Raw genomic sequence first — 11,607 nt, 5'->3', positions numbered from 1 at the left:
CCCTTCTAAGTTAAAGGTAGATTGAAATCTGACATTAGGTGGGGGCAACACGCATTCCTCCATAATTGCAGATCCTTGATTATGGTCATATCGATATCTGAATCTAACCTAAATAAAACAAGTTTACTAAGGCTCCTGAGTCTCTTGATTTAGATACAAGAAAGCCTGATAAGTCAGACTTTCTTATGTGACTACTGTGGTTTCAAGGCATTCTATAAATAGGCTCTGAGCTATTAATATAAATATTTTCATTATGTCAAGATAAAACTTGCATCCAGCTTAGTGGATGGAGCTAGAAGCATCAAGACCTGGACCTGTGACATATCTAGCTGTATGACATTGGGTAAGACCCCTCTGTATCCCAAACAACTCCTAAGACTGTAAGTTGTAGATCAGTTGCCTATCTGTACAGGTAGAGGGAGTTTCCTTCATACACACACACAAATCACTTATCTAGTTTAAAATCATTATGTAGTGAAACTCATTATTTCAGCTAATATGTAACATTTTTTTCAGAGGAATTGCATTAGAGTAATAATACCAGTTAAGCTGGACTTTTTCCTTTGGGAGTCTAAAAGTATTCTGCAATTGTTGTCAATTAATATTTACCAAAGAAAGTTCTACGGGGTGAATAACAAGGAGCTGGGTACTTAATAATTTGATTAAAAACTAGTCACATCTTACAAATAGAGAAAACCTGGCATGGTGCCTGTCAGAATAATGTCTAAAGTTAAATATGCAGATAGGAAAGGAATGTGACTCCCAGTCCACAAGTGATGTTCCATCTTGGTATCAGTGTCCTTGGGGGAAGGAAAATGAATGGCATGGAGCATTTCCATGGTGAATATGGAGAGCAGCTCATTAGCTACAGTATTGCTGCCCATATTCAGCAAGAGATTCATGAAGACTTTTCCCAGTCATATAAATAGTCTTAACAGTGATTGCTGCCAGTTGGTGGCTAGACACCAGGTCTGCTGACCTATTAAATGAAGTTGCCATCTGCTCTTTATATTCACTGTGTGTAACTACCACATACCACCTCATTAAGAGTGGGACCCTTGTGAGCCAGAGACAGCAGCTTTTTTCAAGTGAGCTGATGCAAACTCTTCCCCAGGCCAAATCAGTAGAAACTGCACTCATCTTATCTCATTTGGAAATTACCCTTTGCAGATCATGCAGTCTGATAGTCTGATTGCCTGTGATCACCTATGGACCAACCTGTCAAGGTATCAGTTTATTTTGAAAGTAATCTCTGTCTCTCTGTCTCTCTGTCTGTCTGTCTCTCTCTCTCCCACGCACACACTGTTTAAATGTTTTCCTTAATTTTTTTCCCTTCATACTTCATCTTCAGGGTAATGCAGTATACAGTTGCATATTGAAATGTCAGTTAATAAGTTTGCCAAATATAATAACTTTGAATGTGGCCCAATTTGAATGTATTTGCCAGGAGTTCTCTAGAATTATGAACCTAATTTATGTTACATGGGTTCTAATTTTTAAAGGAATTTGATTGGCTTTTCTTTTAACTTCTTCCTAGTTAAATTCTACCAAAGTGGCACCTTTACAACTTTTGAATAAAAAAAATTAATTTGTAGAAATGAAATTATTTCATATACACTTTGACCCATTGGATTTAGCATTTTAATATATAACAAGTTAATGATGTCAGCAAAGAAATAGAAAAGAATTTCTATTTGTGATACTCACTACTGACTCACGGTTTCTTCCTTGTGGAATTATTCTGGTTTGAGTTTCAGTGCTATTGGTATGCAGAATTTAAAGAATAGGGCTGGTCCTGAGCAAAATTGTGAAATATGCAGTTTGTCTTTAGTTCCGTCTCCTTCTAGTGATACTTCATCTGGACCTGCCACCTTGGCTTAGCACCCTCATGCTGACTAAATGTTGACTGGCCACTCCTGAGTGCCCAGCAACCTGCGTAAATGTGGACATTACTAACTGTTTGCTTGTTTCTTGTTGCTGTGGCTGTCCACCCCACACCCCTTTTACCTACCAATTAAATTGACCAAAGACCAAGATTGGGTTATCCCTGCTTTCCAAGGTGATAATTACTTAATCTATTAAATCAATCTATCTTTTATGTTAATCATGGGGAGTTAAAGGTTACCGTACCTCCCACCCCACCCCCCTTGCTTGCATGTAACAGAACACTGTCTCTTTATTAATAAAATATGTATTTCCAAATGACTTTTAGAGAAAATACTCATTTATTTTAGCTTAACCTAAGAAGGGTTAGCATTTGATGGTAGGAATTCCAGGTCAGAAAGGAGAAGGAGGAAGGTGCTGACATAAAAAAACCAATGGGGGAGAGAGATACTTTTGGAAAGGTTGGACCTTGTAGCAATCTTCTAGTAAGGTGGCTACCATCTTAGCCTACTCATAAGACCTGTTCAGCAAAGGGATATAGATTAATCTAATATTTCCTAACCTAGCCCCTTGTACTTTCTGAAATTTTCCTTAAATAGTGAATAAAATTGCAGGCAGTGGAAATATATTGTCTGAGTCTCATTTTATTTAACCGCCTAGAGAGTTGGGCTAGATCATCTTTTAGCTTCCTTCTGTGATTATAAAGTATATAAAATTCATTCTGTGAGGCTATTCACCAACAAAGAAATGATTAATCTCCTTCCAAGTATTCTCCATAAAGTGCATTAATTGTTTTGAATTTCAGAACTGCATTGGCTTAAAAAAAGTTCCACTAATTCCCCTCTGTGAATCTCGGTTTAGCATTCAAATTTACTGTGGAGGATCTCTATGCCTTGGCTTCAAGGTTCCATTGTCACTTTCTATTTCTTGTAATTGTAACTCAAGGTTAAAACTATGTTAACCAATATGGTCTGTCTCAATACATCTCACTTTCCCATGTTAACCCCTCTGACAACTTTCTTCTGTTCATAAAACCAAGATCACAGAAGGGAAAGTAATGTTCTGACAAGAATGTCAAAGTGCAATGCAGATATTCTATTGGCTTGTTACGTAAAATGTCTCCAGAGTTTCACTTCAGTATGTGCATGAGGGTACAGTATAGTATAATCATTCGTCTCTCTGGCCATATACTTTAAGTGGGCATGGGTCACTTTTATCTTCTTTTTCCTTTTTGAACACTCCCTGCACATCCTGAGGTCTGACCACACTCAGGATGAGTGGAAGGTTGAGTAACAACTTGGTAAAAAAATAAAAATTAAAAAAAAAAATCCAGGGCAGCTAGGTGGCACAGTGGATAGTGCACAGTCCATGGAGTCAGGAGGACTTGAGTTCAAATCTGGCCTCAGATACTGGACACTTACTAGCTATGTGACCCTGGGCAAGTCACTTAACCCCAATTGCCTTATAAAAAAAATTCTGTAAAAATAATGAAACGAGCAGCTTCCTTTGTAATGATTATTCTAGGCAGCTGTCTTGGCACCCACAGAATAACACAATAAGGTAGAGTTTGAAGGGCTGTACTCTTAAAACCCTAAGTTTTTTTCAGTCTGATTCAATACATAACCAGTATGGGAAAGTCAAAAAGAATGCTGGGATTGGAATTAAAGGACCTGTGTTCACATCCCAGCTCTGCTACTTTTTACTTGTGTGATGTTGGGCCAGTTATTTAGTGTCTGTAGGCCTCAGTTTCCTCATATGTAAAATGAGGAGCATTGGACCAGAAGAGATGGCCTCTGAGGTCCCTTCTAACTCTAATTTTTTATCTTAATTCAAGAAACATTCATTAAGCACCTACTATGTGTAGAGTCCTGTATTGGAAGAAATAGAAGACTTGGTAAGATATAGTTCCTATTGTTTTCCAAAACAAAACCCTCTGTTATGAATAATCTTTATTACTCATTACTTTAATTCTTTCTACTAAAAAAAGGAACTATGTTTTAATATTTTTTTTTTGTTGTTGTTCAGTTATTTCAGTTGTGTCTGACTCTTTGTGACCTCACTTGAGGTTTTTGGCAAAGATGCTGGAGCGGTTTGCCATTCCCTTCTCCAGCTCATTTTTTCAGATGCGGAAACGGAGGCAAACAGGGTTAAGTGACTTGCCCAGAGTCACACAGATAGGATGTATCTGAGGCCAAATTTGAACTCAGCAAGATGAGTCACTGCACCACCAAGCTGCCCAATATTCTTTTTACGTCTCTGAAATCCCAGGACCATCTCATGTAATAAACCCATGCCTAGTCTTAAAGAAGTACAATTAAGCAAAACAGGCACAATGACCATGACTGGCGGCTTAAGCTCATTCTTCACCTTAAGTCCACCACTGGTATGTTTCCTTATCAGTCTCATGGCGTTCAGTGTGGTTACTGTGTTGGATCACAGAGTTTTAATTTAAGAAACCCCAGAGACCTTCTGATCCATGTCCCTTATTTTAGAGATGAGAAAAGGGAGGCCCAGTGACAGGCTCACAGTGACACAGGTAGTAAGCATCGAAGACAGGATTTGAAAGGAAGTCACCTGACTCCAGGGCCAGTGCTCGCCACTGTTCCATGATAGCATTTAACTGAGCTGTGATATCTTTGAATATTATTTTCCTTGGCGTTTATTATCCTCATCATGTATATGATTCTCTTGCTGCAGCTTGATTCATCTGTACTAGTTGATTTTGATTTTCTCAAGTTTCTTTAAATTTTTCACATTCACTATTTTTAATTTATTTTGAAACTAGGTCTCCCTTCCTATCTGGCTCAGACTGGAAATGTAGTGGCCATTCACGGCCCTGACTTAATGCTGATTACTACAGGAAGGAATGAAGGAAAAAAAGCAATTATTAAGTGCCTCACACTGTGCTAAATGTATCACAAATATTTCAGTTAATTCTCACAATAATCTTGAGAGATAGGTACTATTTTTATCCCTATTTGCCAGTTGAGGAAACTGAGGCAGACAAAAGCTAAGAGACATGCCCAGGGTCACACAGGTAGTAAATGTTTGAGGATGGATTTGAACTCAATGTTCTATTCACTATGCTCCCTAGCTGCCACTAAAAATATAATAGCTAACATTTATATATATATATATATATGTACATATATATATAATATATAATATATATATATATAGCACCTACTATGTGCCAGGAACTGTGCTAAATGCTTTATGATTATTACCTCATTTGATCCTCAAAAACAACTCTGGGAGGTAGATACTGTTATTATCCCTATTTTATAGTTGAGGAAACTGAGACAAACAAGTTAAGTGACTTGCTTAAGGTCACACAACTAAGCAGTGGTTGGAATTGAACTCAAGTCTTACTGATCCCAACCCCAGTACTCCATGCATTGTGCCACCTAGCTGCTTTTAAGTGACAAGGGTAGGATTCAAAATCATGTCCTCTTACTTCAAATCTAGTGCTAATTCCTTAGGGTTATAACCCCGGTACCTTCTAAATTTGATCCCATTACCTTTCAGCTCCCAGTAAAAAAAAAAATATTCACATGACACATTTTAAAATTTAATTTGGATTATTAGGATTTTTTTCTTTCACTTTCTTAAATCTAGAAGTCAGGAAAGCAGTAAATCAAGTCCTGATTTGTAGCATTTGCTGATTCCCAAGGTGTAAATGTTCATGGTGAACATATAACCAGCATCTGGTATGAACTGGTATAGCTGGTGTGAACCATCTCCAGCTCATCCCTGCCTTCAGTCTCCAGGCCTCTGTCTCCATGCCTATCTCATCTGCCCTTCACCTGAGTTTTACTCTTAGAGCTTTAATCCAAACAGTTGCCCTTATTTATTCAGAATTTATCCATTTCAGAATACTTTCCCCACTCCACCACCACTTTAAGACTCAAGATTCCAGAGCATTGTCCCTGCCCCACCCAGACTTGCAGGGAAGGTGATAGTTATCTGTTTATATACTAATTTATGCTAATGAACTATTAGGGGAGGGTTAAAAGCAACCCCAGAAGGCCCTGCTTCCCCTCCCAGGTGACAACTGAACATTTGAACAATAGTCTCCAGGTATAATGCCCCCTTGTGACCTAAAATGTTAAGGAAAGGATTGGTCAGAATTTCAGGCTGTTAGAAAGGGGAATGGTTATCACAGCAGATGGTTGGGGTTACTGCTAGGAGGTTTTATGGAATCTCTTAAGTTAAAGATGGTTGTCTAATTCTGCCTTTTAAAAATATGCCAGGGCCTTATCTCTTAGTAATTATACTATTATTTTGTTGTGTTATTTGCAAGCACTTGAGGCTATTGCCTATGTGACCTTGGACAGATCACTAGACCTTTTTGACCTTAGTTTCCTCACCAGTATAACCAGGGGCCTGGATCAGAAGGCCTCTGAAATTCCTTCTCAGTCTAGATCTATGAGCCTATGAGCCATCTACAAACCGAGGCCTGAATAATAAGTTACTTCTCAACCAGTTATTTCAAGGTCTAAGTTAACCGGATCTGAATTTCATTAATATTGTTGCACCAAAGAAATGTTGATAGATGAATATATTTTTTGTTATCATCTAGAAACGTTCCTGGAACTTGCTAAGCGCTTAATAAAATGCTTATTGGTTGAAAAAAATAACCACATAATTCTAGCCCCTTAGATAAATGAAAAAATAGGCCAAGTTTTCCTTTAAAAACTGTATTTCAGGCCTCTGTGCCTTGTGAACAAGTTGCCAGCTCTTGGCCTTGGGCCTGGAATGTACTTCCTCTAGGGCTCTTCTCAGAATCCTCTCAGTCCAGGTGAGAGTTCCTCTGGGAAGCTATCCTTGATTTTCCAGTTATTAGTATCTTCTTTCTCTTCAAATTACTGTGTATTAATCTATCTCTGTGTGCATTATATCTCTGCTCCCCTCCTCTCAGTTGAATGGGTAATTGCCAGGAAGACAAAGACTTTCATTTTTGTCTTTTTAGCCCGACTGTCCTGCATTCTACAATCAATAAATATTTGTTCAAACATTGTTTGAATTCACAGATGTAGAAAAGAGAAGCTAAGCTTAAAATAGGAAAAGAAACACAGGCTTACCGAGGATGAATGAGGTGTTAAGAACATCCAACATTTCAAAAGGATCAGAAATAAGATGTGACAAACTTTTAAAATACGAATGATCTCTTCTTCCCTGCCCTTTTTTTTGGTGTTTCATGGCCTGCAAACTTGAGTTTCCATTCTCTTTCTCCCCCTACTGCCCCCCAACCCTTTCCTTTGCCCTTCCCTGAGAGCCTCAAACCAGCAATTAGTGAAGACATGTCCTTTGCATAAACTAAACTGCATCACGATTAAATATCGCCTAAATAAGTCACAGCTCATCCCACAGACTGAGCAGGGCTTTGTCAACCCGGACACAAAACAAAAGGCTCCATCTGATTGCTGAGCTCATGAGTTCAGCCAGACCCTTGTGATACAGAGTAGCACAGGCACAACTTTCAGAGAGGCCTGTCTGCCTGCTGGATATTTCTGGTATGCTATTGCCCCCTGCTGTTAATTTAGAAGCACTGAAAGATAAGTATTGAAATTTTCCCACAAATTTGTATAGTCCAACATTTTTTTTTTTTTAAAATATAGTCCAACATTTTAAGACAGCTTTTGGAAAAGGAAGAAGAAATGGTTCGTGGAAATCAAAATTGGATGTCTTAAGACATTCCTTTTGAGAAACAAAACAAAACAAAGGAGAACCCCCAAAAGAATTCTCTTTTGATTTTTCAAAGAGAGAGAAAACTTAGTAATTCAGTTAGACCAGGGGTGGGGAACTTGCGGCCTGGAGGCCACATGTGGCCCTCTATGTCCTCAAATGCGGCCCTTTGACCGAATCCAAACTTCACAGAACAAAGAGTTTGTTTTGTAAAACTTGGACTCAGTCAAGAGGCTGCAGTTGAGGACTTAGAAGCCCACATGTGGCCTTCAGGCTGCAGGTTCCCCACCCCTGAGTTAGAGACTCAGGGATTACCAATAATTAACCAGTCAGTTAGCAAACATTTATTAAGTGACTGTTATGTGGTAGACTTTGGGTACACATACACTATAAACAAAATTTTTAATGTAAAAACTATTCTTAGTTCACAAGTCATGCAAAAACAGGTGGCCCTGTAGTTTGTCAACCTCCCTTTTTCTTCCTCCTCCTCCCCCAACTATATGAAACATTCCTTGTGTGTGTTGTTGTTCAGTTGTTTAAGTCATGTCCAACTCTTTGTGATCCCATTTGGGGTTTTCTTGGCAAAGATACTGGAGTGGTTTAGAGTGCTGGGCTTGGAGTCAGGAAGATTCTTATTGAGTTCAAATCTGGCCTCAGATGCTTCTAGCTGTGTGACCCTGAGCAAGTCACTTAACCCTGTTTGCCTCAGTTTCCTCATCTGTAAAACGAGCTGGAGAAGGCAAACCACTCCAGTATCTTTGCCTAGAAAACCCCAAATGGGGTCACAAAAAGTCAGACACGACTGAAATGACTGAACATCTTTATGCATATTCTGGCTTCAAGTCCCACATGGGACATGCCCCAGGGAACTTAACCTCTCTAAGTGCTCCAGCAAACTCTCAAAGCTCTGGGTTGCAGGGAAGGTGCTGATCTACATTGGGAGGAGTTTCTTCACTTAGGAGTTCCTTATACTAATGAAATCACAAATCTTATTTCCAGTCCAAACCTTAGCAAGGTTAAAATTTCATCTCCTGAGGGAGGGATAGTGATGGCAAAGAAGGGAAAGGAAAGGGAAAAGGGAAAGGAAACATGGGAAGGCAACTGGTAAACAGAGTTGTAGAGGATGGTTAAAAGTGAGAGAGGGAGGAAGAAGGAAGCAGGAGTAGGAGAAGGAGGTGAGAGGAGGATGTACACAAATGTGAAACCGTGGTAATCTATCTCAGTCAAAACTGACCTGTCCTTCACACTCAGAGGTTCCAAGACCAAACAACAAATCAGTACACATACATGCATCGTCTACTATTTGCCAGGCACTGTGATAAGTGCAGGGGATACAAAAAGAGGCAAAAGATAGCCCATGCCCTCAAAGAGCTTATCAGTGAATGGGGCAGACAACGTGCAAACAAATAAATACAAAGCAATTCATATACAGGATAAATAGGGAATAATTATCAGAGGGAAAACACTGGAATTAAGAGGGGATGGGGAAGGCTTCGAGTAAAAGGTGGGATTATAGTTGGGACTTAGAGGAAGCCCAGGAGGTCAGTAATCTGATCAGAGGAGGGAGAGGGTTCCCCACACAGCGGACAGCTAGAGAAAAATCCTGGAGCCAAGAGATGGAGCGTCTTCTTCATGGAGCGATCAGGAGGCTGATGTCACTGGGCTGAAGAATGCATTTTGGGGAATAAAGTATAGGAAGACTGGGAAGGTCTAGACTAGGGGTGGGGAACCTGCAGCCTCAAGTCCACATGTGGCCCTTTAGGTCCACCCCTGGTCTAGGGTCTAGGTTATGAAGGTTTGAATGCCAAACAGAGCATTTTGTATTTGTTCCTGGAGGAAGAAATCAGACAGTTTCTTTCATTCTCTCTTTCTCTCTTTCTCTCTTTCTCTCTTTCTCTCTTTCTCTCTTTCTTTCTTTCTTTCTTTCTTTCTTTCTTTCTTTCTTTCTTTCTTTTTTTTTTGTGGCTAGGCAGTGGGGTTAAGTGACTTGCCTAGGGTCACCCAGCTAGTAAGTGTTATGTGTCTGAGGCTGGATTTGAACTCAGGTCCTCCTGAATCCAGGGCTGATGCTCTATCCATTGTGCCACCTAGCTGCCCCAAAATCAGACAGTTTCAGAAAAGGCACAGAATCATAGAACTAGAGCTGGTCACAATCTCAGGGGCCATCTAGTCTAGCCCTTTCATTTTACATATGAGGATACTGATGTCCGTGGAAGTTAAATGACTTGCTCAAGGTCACCAGTAATAGCTCTCCGTGAATTACTACCAGAGTCAGGGCTTTTCCCACTTACCAGGCCTCCCACCTAGCAGCTGGGGATGGGCCTGGTCTGCCCAGATCCTGAAGCTCACAGAACTGGGAGTGGTCATAGAAGTTTGACCTCAGAGGGGAGGGTCGTGACTGTCTTGCTGCAGAAAGGCACCTAAAGCTTCACTGCTTTCCTGACAAAGGTCAAAGGCAGGGGTGGGGAACCTGCGGCATCGAGGACGCATGTGGCCCTCTAGGTCTCAAGTGCTGTCAGTCAAAGGGATGCACTTGAGGACCTAGAGGGCCACATGTGGCCTCGAGGTCGCAGGTTCCCCACCCCTGGTCAAAGGCATGCCTATCTGGGGGTGAAAACGTGTGTCTGGAGACTGGAAGTTTATGCTAATCATCACAGGCTCAGATCTCTAGCACCCTAGGGTGATAATGCCTGCATGCCAGAGCTTCTAGTGAAATGAAGTGTTCTCCCTCTAGGTAAATAGCCACTCGGGACTTGAGGAAACTCTATTTCAATATTCATTTGTTGATGTGACTGTCAGAAACCGCAGAAGAAAAAAAATGATTGGAGAAGGACTGTTCATCTTTTCTGTTTTGAAGGTCACTCAGAAAGCGTTGTGATAAGATATGCAAACTGAAAGGAATCATAAGATGCTAGACCTGGGAAGAACCTCAGAGATGGAGGGAAAGTGTACATATACATCCATGTACACACTTCTGTCTCTGTCTCTCCATAAATGTACGTGTGTATATGTATATTTGTTGTTGTTCAGTCGCTCTGTTATGCTGACTCTTCATGACCCTGTATGGGGGTTTTCTTGTGGATACTGGAAGGGTTTGCCATTTCCTTCTCCAGTAGATTAAGGCAAACAGAGGTTAAGTGACTTGCCCAGGGTCATACAGCTAGTGAATGTCTTAGGCTGTATTTGAACTCAGGTCTTCCTGACTCCAGGCTTAGCACTCTATCCACTGAGTCATCTAGGTGTTTCTAAGGCAAACAGAGGTTGCCCAGGGTCATACATCTAGTAAGTGTTTGAGGCCAGAGTTGAATACACGTCTTCCTGATTCCAGGCCCAGCGATCTATCCACTGAGCCATCTAGCTGCCTCATGTACACACACACACACACACACACACACACACACACACACACACACACACCCATCTATCATCTATCTATCTATCTGTCTGTCTGTCTGTCTATCTGTCTGTCTATCTGTATCTGTGCATGTAGTACATGCAGTGTTTGGCACTCAATCCCCTACTCCTTCAAGGAAAGGAGGGGAAGTATATTTCCCCATCTTTTCTACCAGCGCAAGATGATTATAATTAGATAATGTTGGACATCAGTTTACTGTGTTCTCTTCATTTACATTGATGTCGCTGTGAGTAAATCACTCATGGATTGGTGCAGAAGAGCACTACAGCCATTCACATTGCCAGCTGCAGGACAGTTGTTCCTAATTCAATTCAATTTGATTCCCGTCAGTTCATTGGTATTTAGATGTAGATCATAGCCTAGCAAACAAGGGCCAGATTTTGTATTGGCCCTGCACCTGGTACATAATAGGCCCTTAAATATTTGTTAAATGAATAAATGAGTGCCTGCTCTGTGTACAGCATTATGTAGCTGTTCCACAAATAAGGCATAAATTTAGTTTGAATGGAGAGGCTGAAAGGGATGTGATGTAGGAGATAAATGCTCTGTAACACGGAAGGGAGAATCAGAGTGATTGGCTCGTATCCTAATTGGTGTGTGTGTGTGTGTGTGTGTGTGTG

At 40.5% G+C, this 11,607-nt stretch overlaps 1 long non-coding RNA gene across 2 annotated transcripts in view; it reads left to right on the top strand.

The window, feature by feature from the left end:
• Nucleotides 1–301: 301 nt before the first annotated feature.
• Nucleotides 302–11,607, top strand: part of LOC114047787 — a 35,285-nt gene continuing 23,979 nt past the window's right edge. The window contains exons 1-2 of one of the 2 annotated variants that reach the window (XR_003569677.1): nt 302–343; nt 1,171–1,226. This is a non-coding gene — a long non-coding RNA (uncharacterized LOC114047787). Of the gene's footprint in view, nt 344–1,100; nt 1,227–11,607 lie in introns of those variants that run through there. The other variant, XR_003569675.1, reaches the window with a different exon arrangement.

The sequence above is a fragment of the Vombatus ursinus genome, unplaced genomic scaffold (genome assembly GCF_900497805.2).
Source record: "Vombatus ursinus unplaced genomic scaffold, bare-nosed wombat genome assembly UNPS02001419.1, whole genome shotgun sequence".
Classification (NCBI taxonomy): Eukaryota; Metazoa; Chordata; class Mammalia; order Diprotodontia; family Vombatidae; genus Vombatus; species Vombatus ursinus.
This window is presented reverse-complemented; position numbering and strand designations above follow the sequence as displayed.